Below are 18861 nucleotides of genomic sequence, written 5' to 3' on the forward strand. Positions count from 1 at the left end.
TGGCTGCAGAGGGTACACGGCAGAGCTGTGATGTTCCTGTCCTACTCCAGGTGCAGGCTCTGGGCAGGGCTGTGAGACAAGGAGTGAGGAGTGTGCCTGCCCCCAGAGCTTGCAGCCTAAGAGGAGGTGGGGGCAACTGTCCGCAGCCTTTGGACGAGGGTGCAGCCCTGGGGATGGGTCAGGACGGTGGTCAGCTCTCTCACCTCAGCCTGCTCCACTGTCCAGGCCCAGATGGCAGTGGGCCGGGCAGAAAGGAGCGATGCTGAGTGGGCAGCCTAGGCGGGCAGCTTGGCCCAGGTGGTGTGAGGGGCCTGGAGGGCGCCGGGGCCTGGGTGGGGCCATGCAGCGTAGTGACTTTGGGAGATTTCCTGGATCCTGCTCTCCTTCTTGCTGGGCATTCCCACTGCAGCCAAGTCTGACACCAGCCAGAGGGGTGGGGCTGGGTGGGGCTGAACTCTGCCAGGTCACTACCAGGTGGTGGCTGGGGCTTCCTGGAGGTGCTGGAAACCTCACACTTTCCGGTTTCCTCTCCAGATGCCTGGGAATGGGGAGCCTCTGCCCGGGAGGAAAGTCCCCAGTTTCCCAGCTGAGTATGTCAGGAGTGTAGGGATAGAGGGCTCTCCAGCGGGCCCTGGGGCCACCAGCTACACAAGGAGGTCCCAATGTCAGACCCAATGGAGTCACTGGTGTCATTGCTTGTGTGCCATAAAGGGACTGTCTCTTTTGTTCCCTCCCTTTAGTCGCAGATTCTGGGGACCCTAGGGGGAGCCCCTGCTTGGACCCCTGCTTGGAGCTCACCCCACAGAGACCTGTTTTACCTCTGAGCTACAGCAGTGGTTTCCATCCTTGCCTGTGACCACAGACACTTGCTCAGGGAACACAGCCTTATGAACTCCCAGCCCCCACCCAGCCCCACCCAGCCTTCTGCCTGCAGCTGAGGCCCAGAGGCCCGTGTCAGTGCGCTGTGACCTGGGTGTGAAGGTGTCAGTTCCGGGGCCTGCAAGAGTAGACCAGGCCTGGAGGTGGGGGTTAGCTGTGCTGCTTCAACACCACATGCTGCTTATCTTGGCCAGTAGGTCAGAGGTTGGGTCGGGTCTCAGGGACCGAGGTCAAGGCACTGGCTGGCCTGCCTCTTTGGAGGCTCCAGGCAGAATCTCATTCCATGAGGTCTCTGTCCCCTGTGGGCTGTTGGTCCCTGAGGGCCCCTAGAGCCTCCCTCTGGGCCTTATGTGAGGCTCCCCACATCTCCGAGCCAGCCACAGGTGTTGGGTCTCCTCACGCCACCATCTCCCTGACCCTGCCTCGTCGTCACACTTTCTCTGACCGTAGCGGGGAAAGATTCTTCAACTTTAAGGACTTGTGAATACACTGGACCCACCCAGGAGAATCTCTCAGCAGCCTCAAGAGCCTCTGCCTAATTACACCTACAGAGTCCCTTTTGCGGAATAAGGGAACATTCCCGGGTTCCGGAGATCAGGGTGTGGGCATCTTTGGGGGTCATACCCACTCTTGAGAGCCTAATCCCACACATGAGGTGAGCAAGACAGCCCTCCCCAGGGGTTTACAGTCTGGGGAGCTACAAGGACCCCAAATCCACACACGGGACAGTTTGGAGGTTGCGGCACCCACTGAACACATCAGGATGGGGTGGTGGGGAGTGTGGGGGGGGTGTCAGGGAGGCTGGACCTGGCTGGGCCCCTCCTGCAGGTGGCCTTGCTATGGCGGGCGTCGGAGTGTTTGGGGGCACCCCTGCCTGTGGGCCCTCCCTGGGTTGGGTGTGCACAACCCCTCTGTCTGGGGCATGGACAGAAGAGACCATGGGGGTCTGCCCATGATGGGCTGCTTTGAACTTGGTGGTCCTGAAGCCGTGGGGTGTGGTGCTCTGTGAGGAGAGCTGGGGTTGTTGGCAGCAGGTTGTGGGTTCCAGTGGGGTATGGATGATGAGTGCCAGGGCGCAGGGGAGCGGTTGATCCCAGTGGGTGTGTGTTGAGGCTGAGCAGGAGGCACAGGGGCCTCTCTCGGGTCCTGCCTCCCCCTGCCAGCCAATCACTGGGCGTGCAGGAGAGGGAGCCTGCAAGCCTCTGCAGAGGGGCTCTGTTGCCAGTGGCAGTCAGGTGAGTTTGGCAGCCCAACACTGAAACAGGGTCCTCTGCCTCTGCTAAAGGCCCCTGAGCTTGGGACAGGTGAGGGGAAATCAGACCTTCCAAAAAGAAAGTGCACTGTGCCTGCCTCACAGTCAGGTCCCCTCCCTTCCTGGGAGTCCATGGCTGAGCAGGAGTCAAGGGCCTGGCCAGGCACTTGGAGTTGGAAGGCAGAACCACTGACTACACAGCAGGACTCAGGACTCACAGCAGGTAGCAGATGGCAGATGTGGGATCTGAGCCCTGCCTGGTGGCAGACGGAGGCCTCCCATCCACCCTCCCTGCCTCTGGCTGTGTGCCTGGGCTGCCGTGCCCCACTGGAGGGTCACCCTGCTCAGTGGCCTGCCTGGTGGTCTTCTGACCATGGTTTAGTCTTCTGACTAAAGATGTGTCCATGATATGGAGTGTGCCTGTGTATACACACCCATATGGGTGGGTGGCAGTGCCGTGTGCACACAGGAGTGCCTGGGTCAGCCCTCTATGGCCCCAAGCCCCCTCTGCTTCTGGGGGCCTGCCCCAGGCACTGCCCTTGGTCATCCCAGCATCAGTGGCAACAGGTGCCCTCTGTGTCCTCACCTTCTGACAACACTCCCCGTGGCCTGGGCCAGGTGGGAGCTCGACACCACCCTGTGTATACTCAGGGTGCCGCTACCAGCCAGCAGGGCCTCTCTGTCTGCCTGCTTCCGCATCACCAGGGTTCCGTCTTGTTGGGAAGACTCCCTGTGGCACAGCACCTTCACCTGTCCCCTCCGAACCTGACAACAGCAAGGAGAGAACTGGTACTTGTGAGGGCCAGATGAAGGCCCGGTCCTTGTCCAGCAGTACCTGGTCCCCCTCATAGTCCTGGAGGGGTGGCTGTGCACAGGGAGGCAGAAGCCGAGGTGTCCCATGAGCCAGAGAGTGCGGATTCCTGACTGTCCGGACAGTGCGAGCTCCCCAGCTAGCGCTCAACAAGCATGTTTTGCAGTCTGCTCGGGGCTCGCAATTAACAGTACTGTGCCACCCGTGACTGCGTCTGGAGGTGAGGTGGTGTGGCTGTGGGCTCTGGGCTGACATCTCAATTTTCACAGTGGCCCGCGTCCGTTACACACACTGACACTTTGTGCTCAGTGGCAAAGCAGAAGCAGTAAATCAATCTGAGTGTCTTTTTCTTTCCTGGGCATGCTTGGGTGTGTTCTGGAAGCCACACTGTTCCTGCTCCAGCCTTTGTGCCTCCTAGGGGGTTCCAGCTGAAGGGCAAATCCCAGGATGGTGAGGGGCCCCACAAGATGCTTCAGGCAGCAGCGGGGTGCAGATGAGAAGCACGCAGTCCTCATGTTGGGGGGATATTAGGAACCTAGTGCCGAACCCACGGGGTGCTTCTCGTGAGGGCCCCAGGCGGCTGCTGCTGGCTGATCAGTGCTGCATGTTGGGACTGCCGCAGGAAGGTAAACTGAGTCTCAGAAGTTGGGTTGCAGAAGAGTGCCATCAGGGCCCAGCAAGCAGAGCAGGCCTCTTCCTGCAGCCCTTCCTGTTGGATTTCTGGGTTTCTGGCACCTTCCCGGCCTCCATCAGGGGATAGGCACTGCCTTCCATGCCCTGCAGCCTCAGAGGCGCTCCCTAGAGCGAGGCCAGGCGCCTCCTCACACATTCCCTTCAGCTGTGAGGCTCACTGCTGGAGCCTCTGCCTGGCCCCGGGCAGCTCCTGCCTGCACGTCCCCATCTCCACCCAGGCGACTCTGGCTTCAGCAGGGCCACCGGTCGGTGCCTGAGTCCATTGAGCCTTGATCCCCAGGACCACCACCCCCAAGCCTCCAGCCCTCTCTGCCCCTTTCAGCTGGGAAGCCGCCATTGACCAGGTGACAGGTGGGAAAACAGCGGAGCCACGATGCCCCTCATGTGCTTTTGACATTTGACCTGACCTTGGGGCTAGGTGAGGGGCAGATGTAAGCAAGGAGACTCTGTGGAATGGAGCGTGGAAGGGACCCCCTAGGGTGCCTGACCCCCCCCACCCCTTCGGCACACCCCACACTGGCTGTGTGCCGGGGTCTCCCACTGAGCTGGCAGACGATTCCAACCTCAGAACCACACCCCCAGACTCTGATTCTGTCGGCCTGGGGGCGGAGCCCAGGAATGTGTTTCTAGCAGTCTTGGGTGGGGTGGGGCACTTTCTGAGAGTGACTTATGTCAAGCAATAGGCGAAATTGGCACTGTCCTGAGTCAGCTAGAACTCACACAGTCAGCTAGACTGTGTCCTATGGCTGGTGATGGCACGTGGACCTGGGAGGTGGTTTTTGCGTCCCCCAACAGGGAAACCATCATAGCTGCTCAGGTGTGTCCATGACAGGGGCTCTCCTCATTCCCCCATTCCAGGCGGCCCTCCTCTTCCCAGATGTAGTGAAACCAGTGTCTGGGCAGCTGGCTCCCAGGCAGTGCTCCTCCGTAGCCGAGAGACTGTGCCTTGGCCAAGGGTACACAGTGCCGGAGGAGGTGCCCCGCAGGGAGCTGCACTGGTCCTTCAGGCGCATGTCATTCACCACATTTTCTAGAAGAGGAAACTGAAGTTCAGAAAGGTGAAGGACTTTTGCCAGCTCCCTCGTTGGGAGACTCAGAGGTGGCGTGCTTGCCTTGGCCGCTGGACCCTGCTGTGAGCACTGTGCCCTCCCCAGGGGACTTTCCCCGAAGGAGGGCACTGAATAATCTTGCTTTTAAATATACATTAAACACACGTGAAAGTCCCTGCAGGAGCACCTTCCCTGATTAGGCAGCGTCAGACCCTGGTGGCTGTAGCAGCTTCCTGGTGTGGGGGCCGGTGGTGGGGGCAGGAGCATTCTCTGTTTTGGACTCTGAGGATCGGGGGACGCTCTGGGGCCTAGCCCCTCCTGCCCACGGGTCTTCCCAGTTGGCTTCTTCCGAGGGACACAGAGCTGGCCCTGGTTGGCAGGTAAGGGGAACAGGAAGCCCCAGGGCCAGCCAGGGGCCAGGACGCCCTGCTGGTCTGAGCTATGTGCAGACACTGACATTTCAGTCCCATCTTGGCAGTGATGTCAGCTGACCTGGGCAGGACCCTGTGCCGCTGTGTGCCTAGGGGAGCAGAGTCAGCCGACAGCAATGGGGAGGGAGAGTGAGGTTGGGCCTTGCTGGCCAAATCACAAGCACTGTCTTCCTTCTTGGAGCCGCGGAAGTGCTTTCAGCAGCTGAGGCCAACAGAACCCCCTTTCCCCCAGGACCCTGACTCAGGAGAGCATGGTTAGCTGGGGTAGAGTAGGGGCCCTACAACCCCGCATTGGAGAGCGGATGGCCCCTTGGATGAGGGCTTACCAGGGAGGATGGACAGACAGATGGTCAGACGTGGGAAGTGGGTAGCATATCAGCAGGTGGGAGCTGGTGATGGCATAGGTGTGGGGCAGTGAGGGGATGGCTGCAGGTCTTGGCTACTGTTCTTAGAGTCTGGTTGATTCTTAGCTGTGGCGTCCTGCTCCTCAGATGGACACAGCTGCCCAGGTTTCTCTCCCTCACAACTGCTTTTTATGCTTTCTTCTGTTGCCTGGAGTGTCTGTTTCCTCTGGCGTCAGTTCTTCCCTGCGTGGATTGCTTCATGCGGGTGAGAAGTCACTGCATCTGAGGAGCCTTCTCCAGCTGGCCCATGTTATCACCAACAGAGCCCCGCCCTCATCCACTCCTGGCTCTCCCCACCTGCTCTAGTTTTTGCCACAGCGCTTGTTGCCAGCTGGTATGTGTTTCCCTGTTTAGTATTTGTGTCTCCCCTTGACCATTTATGCCTCATGAGGCCCAGGACTCTGTGGGTCGTGTTTATGACCATATCCCACTGCCTAGAATGGAGTGAGGCAACCCTGAGCCCTCAAGATATAGTTATTGGATGAATGAATACCATTACCTAGCCTTATACTCAGGCCAAAGAGAAATGAATAAGAAAAAAATCTACAGACTAGTTGAATAAAGGGGAAACCCCAAACACACCATTCAAGAAAAAAATGCCTTATTAGCTCACTGTCACTCATAATTAACAAAATACAAATTAAGCCTGCAGTGAGACCATTCTCACCTGTTAGATTGTGGTGCTTGTGAGGGGCATTGAGTGCTGTCCTGGTAGTGGGATGTTGGCCATCGTCATCTTTTCTTCTAGGAAATTGAAATATATAATTCACATAACATAAATTTTACCCTTTTAAAGTGCACAATTTAGTGGGTTTTAGTGTATCCACAAATGGAACCATCATCTCTAATTCCAGAACTCTTTTGTTTTTTTTCAGACCGAGTCTCACTCTGTTGCCCAGGCTGGAGTGCAGTAGTAGTGCAATCTCGGCTCTGTGCAACCTCTGTCAACCAGGTTCAAACGAGTCTCTGGGCTCAGCCTCCCGAGTAGCTGGGATTACAGGCATGTGCCACCATGCCCAGCTAATTTTTGTATCTTTAGTAGAGACGGGATTTCACCATGTTGGTCAGGCTGGTCTCGAACTCCTGACCTCAAGTGATCCACCTACTTCAGCCTCCCAAAGTGCTGGGATTACAGGCATGAGCTACCGCACTCGGTCACATTTTGTTTTTTTTTAAATTTAATTTAATTTAATTATCATATTTTTAATAAATAGAACTGGGGGTCTTACTATATTGCTCAGGCTGGTCTCAAACTCCTGCGCTCAAGTGATCCTCCTACCTCAGCCTACCAAAGTGCTGGGATTATAGGCATGCGCCACCGCGGCTGGCTAATTTTTTTGTAGTTTACTAAAGTAGAGACGGGGTTTCACCATGTTGGCCAGACTGGCCTTGAACTCCTGACCTCAGGTGATCTGCCTGCCTAGACCTCCCAAAGTGCTGGGGTTACAGGCGCCCAGCCCAGAACTTTTTAATTATCCCCCAAACTGCCCCTTCCCCAACCCACCAGCCTCTGGTAAGCACTAATCTATTTTATGACTCTACACATTTGCCTATTCTGGATATTTGAATAAGTGGAATCATGCAACATGGCGTTTTTTGTCTGATTTCCTTCTCTTAGCATACTGTTCTCAAGTTCTTCAATGTTGTAGCATGTTGGTATTTCATTCCTTCTATTGCTGTGTAATATTCTATCCTGTGGATAAACCACACTCATTAGTTAATGGATATTTGGGTTGTTTCCACTTTGTGGGTAATATGAAGAATGCTGCTGCGAACATTTGTGTACAAGTTTTTGAGTGGAAAGAGGTTTTTAAATATTTTGTGGAATACAAAGAGTGGAATTGCTGGGTCCTATGGTAACTCTGTTTAACAATTTAAGCAACTATACCAGATCATTTTCTGAATGGATTGCACAATTTTACATCCTTACCAGCAAAGTATGAGAGTTTCAGTTTCTCAGCATCCTCAGTACCACTTGTTATTACTGTCTTTTCTATTATATCCACCCCAGTAGGTGTTAGGTAGTGTCTTGGTGTGGTTTTGATTTGCATTTCCCTAATAACTAATAATTTTAATGTGCCTATTGGCCATTTGTACATCTTCTTTAGAGAAATATCTGTGAGGGCCTTTGCCCATTTTTAATTGGGTTATCTTTTTATCATTGAATTGTAAGAGTTCTTCATATATTCTGGATACTAGACGCTATAACATATTTGGTATGCAAATATTTTCTCCCATTCCGAGGGTAGTGTTTTCCATTTCTTCTTGATAGTGTCCTTTGAAGCACACGTTTTTCAATGGATCAAGTCCAATTTATCTCTTTTTAAATTTTACTGCACGTGCTTTTGGTGTCATATTTAAGAAACTGTTGCCTAATCCACGGTCACAAAGATTTATACCTGTTTTCTTCTAAGAGTTTTATAGTTTTAGGTCTTGCATTTATTTGTTTGATCCACTGGAATTAATTTTCGTATATGGTATGAGGTACAAGTCCAAATGTGTTCCTTTGTGTGAGACTCTCTGGTTGTTCCAGCACTATTTGTTGAAGAGAGTATTCTTTCCCCATTAGATTATTATGACACTCTGGATAAAAATTGAGTGACCGTGGAGGTGTGCGTTTATTTCTGTACTGTCACCTTTATTCTGTTGATTTATAGGTCTGTTGTTATGCCATTACCACACATCTAGTTACTGTAGCTTTGTAGTAAGTTTTGAAGTCAGGAAATTTGAGTCCTCCAACTTTGTACTTCTTTTTAAGACTGTTCTGGTTGTTCCAGGTCCCTTTCATTTTCACACGAATTTTAGGAACAGCTTGTCAGTTTGTAAAACAACAACAAAAAAAGCCAGCTAGAATTTTGATAGGGATTGCATTGAATCTGTAGGTCAGTTTGGGGAGTATTGCCATCTGAAGAATATTGTCTTAGAATCCATGAACATGGGATGTCTTTCCACTTATTTAAGTCTACATTAATTTCTCCCAACAATGTTTTGTAGTTTTTAGTGTACAAGTCTTATACTTTTGTTAAATTTATAATTATTTTATTCTCTTTGATGCTGTTACGAATTAAATTGTTTTCTTAATTTTATTTTCAGATTGTTCATTACTACCATATAGAATTACAATTGATTTTCATATGTTGATCTTGTATCCTATAGCCTTGCTAAATTTATTTATTAGTTCTAATAGTGCGTCTGTGTGTCTGTGTGTATTCCTTAGGACTTCCTATATATGAGATCATCTGCAAATAGAGATAGTCTTACTTCTTCTTTTCAATATGGGTGTCTTTTTATATATTTTCATTATCCAATTGCCCAGGCCAGAACCTCCAGAGCAATGTTAAATAGAAGTGGCAGGAGCAGATATATTTGCTTTGTTTTTGATCTTAGAAGGAAAGCTTTTGATCTTCTACAATTAAGTATGATGTTCTGCTTTGGGAGGCTGAGACAGGCGGATCACGAAGTCAGAAGATCGAGACCATCCTGGCTAACACGGTGAAACCCCGTCTCTACTAAAAAATACAAAAAAACTAGCCGGACGAGGTGGCGGGCGCCCGTAGTCCCAGCTACTTGGGAGGCTGAGGCAGGAGAATGGCGTAAACCCGGGAGGCGGAGCTTGCAGTGAGCTGAGATCCGGCCACTGCACTCCAGCCCGGGCGACAGAGCAAGACTCTGTCTCAAAAAAAAAAAAAAAAAAAAAAGTATAATGTTCTGGATTTTTCACAGATACCCTTCTTTATTGAATTGATGAAGTTCCCCTCAATTGCTAGTTTGTTGAGCATTTTTTTAAATCTTCAAAGGATGTTGGATTTTATTAAATGATTTTTCCGCATCTATTGTGATTATGTGGTCTATTGATATGGTATATTACATTGAGTTTTGCATGTTGATATAACCTTACATTCCTTGAATACTTACAGCTTAGTCATGATGAATACTTACAAAATATGCTGTTGGATCTGATTTGCTAATATTTTGTTGAGGAATTTTACATCTATATTTATAGATGGTTTTTATTGATTTATAGTTTTTTTCCTTGTGATTTTGTTTCCTGGTTTGAGTATGAAGGCAAATAGTGACCTCATGGAATGAGTTGGTTAGTGCTCTGTATTCTATTTTTTGAAGGAAATTGTAAGGGATTGGTGTTAATTCTTCTTTAAATGTTTGGCAGAATTCACCAGTGACTTTGGCCCTGGGCTTTTCTTTGTGGGTGAGAAGTTTTTTGATTAGTATTTGATTAGTATTTTGATTAGTATTGATTAGTTTTTTGATTAGTATTGATTAGTATTCAATATCTAGTTATAGGTTTATTCTGACCTAAGTTTCAGTCTGAGAGTTTGTGTTTCTCTAGGAATTTTCCCCTTTCATCTAGTTTATCTAATTTCTTGGCAAACAGCTGTTCATAGTATTCCCTTATAGTGCTTTTTATGTCTGTAAAGCTGGTGGTAATATCCTCTCTGATTTTACTAATTTGAGTCTTCTCTCTATTTTTTTCTTGTTCATTGTAGTTAGAGGTTTGTCAATTTTATTTTTCAAAGAACCAGTTTTTGATTTTTCATTCATTCTCTCAAAATTTTTTTACTCTTTATTTCATTTACTTCCACTCTATAGTATTTTCTTCTGTTATTTTTGATTTTAATTTGCTTCTCTTTTCCTAGTTTCTCAAGGTGGAATATTGGGTTATTGATTTGAGAACTTTCTGTTTTTTAATATAGACATTTATAGTTTTATATATTTTTTATCTCAGCACTGCTTTTGCTGCATTCCATAAGTTTTGGCATGTTATGTTTTCATGTCCATTTATTTCATAGTATTTTTACTTAAGTAAATTTGAGAATTCCCTTGTGGTTTCTTCTTTTTCCATTGGTTGTTTAAGAATATGTTATGTAATTTCCACATATTTGTAAATTTCCCAGATTCTTTTTGCTATTGACTTCTGTTATTTTATTGTGGTCACAGAACATACTTTGTATAATGTCAGTCCTTTTAAATTTATTGAGATTTGCTTTATGGCCTAACATAAGGTCTATTCTGGAGAATATTTCCTGTGCACTTGAGAAGAGTATGTAGTTCTGCTGTTGTTAAGTGGAGTGTTCTGCCGATGTCTGTTAGGTCTAGTTGGCTTATGGTGTTGTTCAAGTCTTTTGATTTTTTTTTTTTAACTGATCTATGGTCTAGTGTTTTTGTTCATTATTGAAAGTGGGGCTATTGAATTCCCCAACTATTTTTGTTGAATTGTCTTATTTCTTCCTTCAATTCTATCAGCTTTTGCTTCTTGAATCTTGGGGCTCTGTTGTTAGGCACATATTTGTTTGTAATTGTTATATCTTGTTGATTAATTAGCCCTTTAATCATTGTAAATATCCTTCTTTGTCTCTAGTAACAATTTTTGTCCTAAAGTCTATTTTCTCTAAAGTTAGTATAGCCATTCTGGTTCTCTTTTGATTACTTTTTGCATGGAATGTCTTTTTTCATATTTTCACTTTCTTTCTTTCTTTTTTTTTTTTTTGAGATGGAGTCTTGCTCTGTCACCCAGGCTGGAGTGCTGGAGTGCAGTGGCACAACCTCGGCTCACTGCAAGCTCTACCTCCTGGGTTCACACCATTCTCCTGCCTCAGCCTCTCGAGTAGCTGGGACTACAGGCGCCCGTCACCATGCCTGGCTAATTTTTTTATATTTTTAATAGAGATGGAGTTTCACTGTGTTAGCCAGGATGGTCTCGATCTGCTGACCTCATGATCCGCCCACCTCAGGCTCCCAAAGTGCTGGGATTACAGGCGTGAGCCACCATGCCCAGCCATATTTTCACTTTCAACTTATTTGTGTTCTTCTCTCTAAAGTGGGTCTGTTTTAGAAAGTCATATAGTTGGATCATGTTTTTTTAATGCTGATAATCTCTGACTCTTAACTGGAGTGTTTAATTCTTTTACATTTAACGTAAATACTGATAAGGTAGGATTTGCTATTTGTTTTTTATGTCTTATGCTATTTTTGTTCCTCTATTCCTTCATTATTTTCTTCTTTTGTGTTAGATATTTAGATATTATCTAGTATACCATTTTAATTTCTATCTTTTCCTTTATTATATATTTTTGAGTTATATTCTTACCTGTTGCCTGTAGGGTTATAATTAACATCTTAACATATAGCTACGTATATGTTATATGTACATATCAATGTTCAGATTAATACGAACTTAATTGCAACAGTATGCAAAAACTTTGCTCCTCTCCTCTCCTTTGTGCTGTTATTGTCATAAAATTTACAAATACCTTGTGTGCTTATCAGTCTATATTTAAAATTATTGTTTCATGCAGTTGTCTTTTAATTCAGGCACATTCAGGGTAGTATGGTCATAGACCAGTTGTCTTTTAATTCAAATAGTAGAAAAATAGAGTTAAGTGCATAAAAATGTGTTTATGCTGTCTTTTGTATTTACTAATATATAGCAATAAATATAAAACTAGTAAAGTTATCTTTACTGGTCCTCTTTATTTTTTCACATGATTTCAAGTTGCTGTTTATTGTCCTATTGTTTCAGACTGAAGGACTCTCTTTAGTAGTTCTTATAAGGCAGGTCTCCTACTGATGAGTTCTCTATTTTATTTGTCAGGTAATTTCCCTTTCATATTTGAATGACAGTTTTGCTGCATAAAGAATTCATGGTTCACACCTCTTTTCTTTCAGTATTTTGAACATGTCATCCCAACTGCTTTCTGCCCTTCATGGTTTCTGATAAGAAATCTACCTGGAGTTTGTTGAACTTTTAGGATATGGAGATGATATTTTCATCTAATTTAGAAAGTTTTAGCCATTATTGCTTCTAATTTTTTTTCTGCCTTATTTCTCACTCTCCTCTTTTTCTGAGACTCTTCTTATACATATGACAGTGTCCATTACGGTGTCTGTGGCTCTATTTATTTGTTCCTTTCTTTTTTCTTTCTGTGCCTCAGACTGGATAATTTCAATGGATGTTTTTTCATGTCACTGATTCTTTCTTCTCTCTGTTCAAACCTGTTGTTGAGCCCCTTTTGCTCATGTTTCATTTCATTTACTTAGTTTTTAACACCAGAATTTCTGCTTGGTTCTTTTTTATAATTTGTATTCCTTTATTGATATTTTCTGTTTGATATATTGCTTCCATACTTTCCTTTAGTTCTTTAAACATCATTTCCTTCAGTCTTTAAAAAATATACTTAAAGTAGCTGATTGAAAGTTTTTGTTTAGTAAGTCAAGTCTGGAAATCAGATTCTCCCCACTTTTTGGGGTTTGCTGCTGCTGCTGTTTATTGTAGTAATGGTTATTTGTTTTGTGACATCTCTGGATTACTTCTGCAAAGCCTGTATTCTTTTGTGCATGGCACTGAAATCTCTGCTCAGTTATCTTAGTGGTCAAATAACGATTGGAAAGAAATTTTCTTAAGTGCCTGGAGCCAGTAAGTTCACAGTCTTCGCTAAGGGGCTCTGTGTACTTGGGTATGCTTTCAGCTCTCAGCTAAGCAGTTGATAACTCTGCTTTAGTCTTCTCTTCCTGCTTGCACAGAGCCTTGAAGTGAGCCAGAAGTGAGTGCTTAGGGTTTCCCAAGTACTTTTCTGAGCATGTGCACAGCCCTGAGCATGCACTTGACCTTCTACATTCTCAGGAATGCACTGCAGTTTTTCAAAACCCCTATGATCAGGTCATTACTGAACTTTCCTTTTAAGCTTTCTGGTTAGTCTATTGCTGACTTCACTGTTATCTACTGCTTCAGGCATCTGTGAAATTAAATACCAGTAATTGTTTTTGACAGTGAACCTTGGGGATATGGTTTTTGTGCTTGAGACCTCTGAGTCAGGTCAAATACAGACATCCTTGTAAGTGGGGTCTCCATGGGAACTACTGGACAGGTCAAATAATGACAGTTTCTGAGAATGAAGCCTTAAAGAGTTCCATTGCTTTTCTCCCACCAGGGGCTGCTGTGCTAGTGGTTTTCATAATGAATGTGGGGTCTTACTTTTCAAGGCACTTGGGATACAGAGTCAGGGGTGGGACTAGGGCAAGTTCAAGTGCTACAAAGTTTGCAGCTCTTACTGAGATTCGGTTGTTTTTTGAATAAATCCTCCTAAGATTTCTGCAAGCTTTTGCTTAATTTTGAAAGTTCTAAAAAAGTAGATTGTGACCTTTTTGTTTTTTGCTGGTTTTCTTGTCGCTTTTATGGAAGAGAGGGTTTTTAGAGGTCCTTCCTCCACCATTTTCACTACCTGGCCATACTCTACTGAAAGCACTTCTGTGATGTCTCTTTAAACTTACCATGCTTATAACCTTTGACCCAGCACATCAAGTGTTAGAAGTTCATCTTTTATATATGATCACACGTTTGAATAAAATCTTTTCATCAAGTCAAGAATGCCTGTTGCAGGAGTGTTAGTGTTTTTAGTTGCCAAAGACTGTAAAACACCTCGGTGTCTTTTGCTACAGGACCTCTTACATGTGTGGCAGCCCACCTACCCAGCGGAATATCCTGCAGCTGCTACAGAACATGTGGAGTTTCCAGGAACTGAGGGGCTCTGTCCAGGGAGCTGCAGGTGTCTGGGGCAAGGGAAGAAACTACAGGGGCATCATTCCAAGTACCACCGATTAGAATGAATAATACTCCTTCTTCGAGAGCCTGTGATTCTGGGAATGACTAAGAAAGAAACTTCTGGAACATTTGTGTCTGCTCTAGGAATAGACACATGCACAGAAGCACGTGCGGACTTGTGTATTCGTGGGTTGCCTCATTTCCATTTCATATCAGGTCCCTTTCCACCAGCCTAGAGTGTCATCCTCTCTGGCTCGTGGGGATGGCAGCTGTGGGCCCTCCCCAGGGAGGAGGGGGCAGGACTCCCTGAGATGCATTGCTGCCCACATGCCCTACCAGCCTGACCAGCCTCACTCTGATCTTTCAGGGTCCCCCAGTATCCCCACTTGCCCGAATGGCAGTCGGGGCCCTGCCCATCACGGACAGCCTCTCCCCTGCCCTACAACATGTTATAGGAACCTGCCAAAAGAGGAGCTGGGGAAACCCACGGGACCCTCACAGCACCCTGGTGTCTTTGCAGAGTTGCAGGAGTGTATGTGGACATGGGGCTGGGGCAGTGAACGAGGAGACTGGAAGAGGAACCTAGGCTTTCTCCACTAAACTTAAATAAAATATAAGTAAACGGTCAAAAACGGTAGTAGTAGAGCTATCCAAAGTACTGCAGTTCGGTGAAGTACACTGAGCAGCTCAAGGGTAGGAAGCCACACAATCTGCAATGGCTAACCCTGCTGAAGGCAGTTCTGACTTTGCATGGCTAACCCCCCTGAAGACAGGTTTCAATCTGCACTGTAACACTCCTGAAGGCAGACCTCAGTCTGCAGTGGCTAACCCTCCTGAGGGCGAGTCGCACTCTGCGATGGCTAAACCTCCTGAAGGCAGGTCTCAATCTGTGATGGCTGATCCTCCTGAAGGCGGGTGTCAGGCACACCTGCGTCAGGCCCGGCAACCTTGGCCTGTGCGGCACACTCCCCTGATGGGCAGGTCAGGGGCTGTGCTGAGCCCAGATCCCCGCCCACAGATACAATGGCTGGGTCTCCGTGTGTCTGTGCCTGAGTGTCTGCAGGACAGGGCTCTATTCCCTGTGGGAGAGGAGGCATCCATGGCGGTCCTGGGACATTCAGGCAGAGAAGCTCTGTGGTCTAGGTGCTGGGGCCATGCTGGGAGGGTCCCTGGGACTTCTATGGGGCTGGGTGTCATGGGGTCCCTGAGGAGTAGCAGCCGAGTTTGGGGAGAGCGGAGCCAGCGAGGCATCCTGGCGTGAGTGCGTTCAGGCCTGGGCTTGGTTGGAACCCATGCCCTGCATTAGCCTGGTGCCTCCGATGAACACAGCAGGGACTGGAGGGAGGGGGCGGAATTGGCTGGGAAGTAGCAGATGCAGCAACTCTTTCTAGAAATGTAGGTGAGAAGAAAAGAGAGGTTGGGAGGCAGCTCAGGAGGAGTCGGGGTCAGGAAGACTGTGTTTGTGGTCTGGAGAGGGCAGAGGCTGAGGGGAAATGGAGGCAGAGAGTAGAAGGGAGGGGAGGAGGGGGAGAGTGGGAGTTAGGGGCACAACAGTGGGGTCAGGGATCAGCTCCGGGGCCTGGGCCCATGATGGCCGGAGGCTCCATTGGAGGGCAGGTGAAGCAGGAGAACAGACTAGGAACCTCCGGGGTTGGGGAGGAGTAAGGGTGCTGGCCAAGGATAGGTGGAAACCAAGGGCCCAGGGAGACAGAAGCCTCTCCTTGCCTGGTGCCTCTAGTTCCCATAAGCCAGGCTGGCCCTGAGACCCCCTCAGAAGGCCACACTGGCCCTGAGATCCTCTACAAGACTAGGCTGGTCATGAGACCCCCAGTAAGGCCAGGCTGGTCACAAGATCCCCTGCAAGGTTAGCCTGGTCCCAAGACCCTCTATAAGGCCAGACTGGTCCTGAGACACCCTACAATGTTAGACTGGTCCTGAGACTCCCCACAAGGCCAGGCTGGTCCTAAGACCTCCTACAAGGCCAGCCAGGTCTTAAGACCCTCACAAGGTTAGGCTGGCCCCGAGACCCTCCCACAAGGCCAGGCTGGCCTTCAGACCCCACTGTGGTCCTAAGCATCCCCGCTTTGTTCCCCACACACCAAGGGATCTCAGGTGTGAGCTCTCAGGCAGGGTCTCCTCTGACTCTCCCTTCTCCAGGAGCCTGTGAAGGGCTCCGAGGGAGGGGCAAGCCCTGAGTGGGCCACTGCTGCTCCAGCCTTAACTTTGTGCAGTCTTAGTGGGAGCAGGGATGCCTCATGTCCTGGTTTTAGAAGATGAGCATGCACTGTGTTATGCTATCATGAAGCCATTCATGGTAATTGGAGAGAACTTGGGAAGCACTTGACAAGGCTAAATGGAGAGAAGAGGAGGAGGGAGAGCAGGAGAGATGGAGAGAGGGTGTATGCCGGCCAGTGGAGGGAGGCACCCTGATTAGACTTTTGGTGTGTGGATGCTTGTTTGTTTTATAGGCGCAGGTGCAGACATGCACACATGCACAGGCGTGTACACTCGTAATGCACACATGCAACTAGGTACACACACACCCATGCCTGTTGCACACATGCACAAAGCACACATGTGCATACGCACACCTCCTAAGATACACATGTACACTCAAGCACATGAACACGTGCGCACACAAGGTCACACAAACACACGTGGATGCACGGTGCCCTAGACGATGCCTGCTGCCATGTCTTTGCTCCGGGGAGGTGCTTGGGGATACCTGCTGTCCATTTCTCTCCTTTTCCTGCCAGTGACCCTGGCTTTTCCCTGACACTTAAGCTCACACTCTGTATTACCTTTAACACTAGTTTTGCAGATTTCACAGGTGCCAAGTGATGACTCAAGGCTTTAACTTGCAAGCTTTTTGTCACCATGAAGTAGTTTGCTCCTGGCTGGGCCTGCCCTATTTCCATGTGCTGTCCCTCTTCTGTCTTTCTCATTGGGGTGTCAGGGGTATTTTCTGTCTCACTTTGTGCAGGTCTCTGCTCATATGATGGGGTGGGTATCCAGAGCCTTGTGACGGGAGGGGTCCCTGTTGGTCATGACCTGCTTCATCTTGGGGAAGTGACTTCCCGGGCCCTCACCCGTCCTGCCTGCGTGGCTGCAGCCTCCTCCCTTGTTGGGTCCCACTGTGCTGGGCATGATGCTGTGTCCCCACCCCATGCATTGTGTCCCTCCGATCCCTGGATGCGTTCTCCACTGTCCCCTGTGCATATGGCAGGCTGGCTCTCAGTGTGGTGGGCTCCCTCCCCCTGGACCAGAGGCCCTGCGTCCCAAGCTGAGTTCTGACTGCTGCCACCTCCCTGAGCACTGAGTTCCACACACCAGTGGGGGCAGGAAGGATCTCTGAGGACGGCGCCTGTGCACTGCCTTTTTAGCAAGCTCCTGGGCAGTGTGGTCAGGCTTGAGAGCCCCATCTGGAGGAAGCCTCCCAGCCTGGCATTCCTGCCTTTCCCACACTCCTGCGTTGCTGAAACCCTGGATGCTCTGTGTGGCTGAGGAGGAGTGGCCAAGGCACATGGATACAGGACCCTAGGAAGAGCCTCAGGAAAGACTCATGGACCCCAGGAGGCAGAAGAGGATGTGGAAGGGCTAAATCCACTATGGTACCTTGATGTGCTTCTCAAAGGTGCCCATGTGTGAGGGTGGAGGCTCTGACTCAGACGACTGGGGAGAGGTATGCCTGACACTGTGGCCAATGGGCTCCTGCCCAGGTATGCTGGTGCCTGGAAGGATGCTGCCTTGCACAGCAGAAAGCTCAGCTGACTCCCATTCACCCGCTCCTTCACACCTTCTGCCTAAAGCCATGAGTGTTTCAGTACATGGAACATTATTCTCCAAAAGGGAGCACTAATGGTATGGCCTGAGGGAAATTCCAGAAGGCTTAGGGGTTCCCCACTGACCCAAGGGACAGGGCTGGCTGCCAGACAACCTTCCCTGGAGCCTGTGGGTCTGCTTGGGTGAGGGTTCAGCTGGGGCCATCAGTGGCCTCTGCCCAGGGGTGCTGACCAGCCTTGGAGGAGCCTGGAGAGGCCTTTCTGCAGACTGTAGCTGTGTGTGCAGGAGGCTTGAGTCTGGCAGACATCAGGCCTGAGCCTGGGGAGAGCGCGAGCCCTCAAACCCCACTGGAGGCAGGGGCTGTCTGAGGAGCCTCTGGAGGTCACTGAGGGCTTGCTTCATTTTGCTTCATGTTTTGCCAGCACCCTTGTGAATTGGCATCATGGGCCCCACTTCATGTCCTGGAGAGGATAGAGAGGTATGCGCCATCACCCTCAGGGTTTGGACCTGAAGCTCTTGGACAATGTGTGGTCCGGTAATGAGGTGGCACCAGCAGGGCAGGGTCGGGGGCTAGAGCCTTTTTGTCCCTTGACCCTCTTCCTGGAACCCAAGGCCCCGTGGGCTGAGCCTCATCAGGGCCTCTGCAGCACCGGCGTGGTCCTCGTCAGCCCCCGTGGAGCACTGGGCTCCTGCTTCTCTGTTCTGCAAGGTCTGTCACCTGCCTCAGGCCACCTTCCATCCTCCAAAACCAGTGGACGCCTCTCACTTGCCATTGCTTGACCCTGTAGGCTGTGCCTTTTAGAAGAGGGAGCAGGATTTGCCCCAACTCTGCCTTTGTTCTTGGGGGGATGAGCGGAGGGAGGCTTAGGCCCCTTCCTCCACATCCCTTCTTCCCTTAGGTGTGGCCACAGCTGACCTAGATAGGCCCTGAGGTGCCGACAGCTTCTGCCTGTCCCGGCCCAGATGTTCTCTCTTATTTTTCTCTCCTTCAGTTTTTTTCAT

This window comes from Piliocolobus tephrosceles, chromosome 9, assembly GCF_002776525.5.
Source record: "Piliocolobus tephrosceles isolate RC106 chromosome 9, ASM277652v3, whole genome shotgun sequence".
Lineage (NCBI taxonomy): Eukaryota > Metazoa > Chordata > Mammalia > Primates > Cercopithecidae > Piliocolobus > Piliocolobus tephrosceles.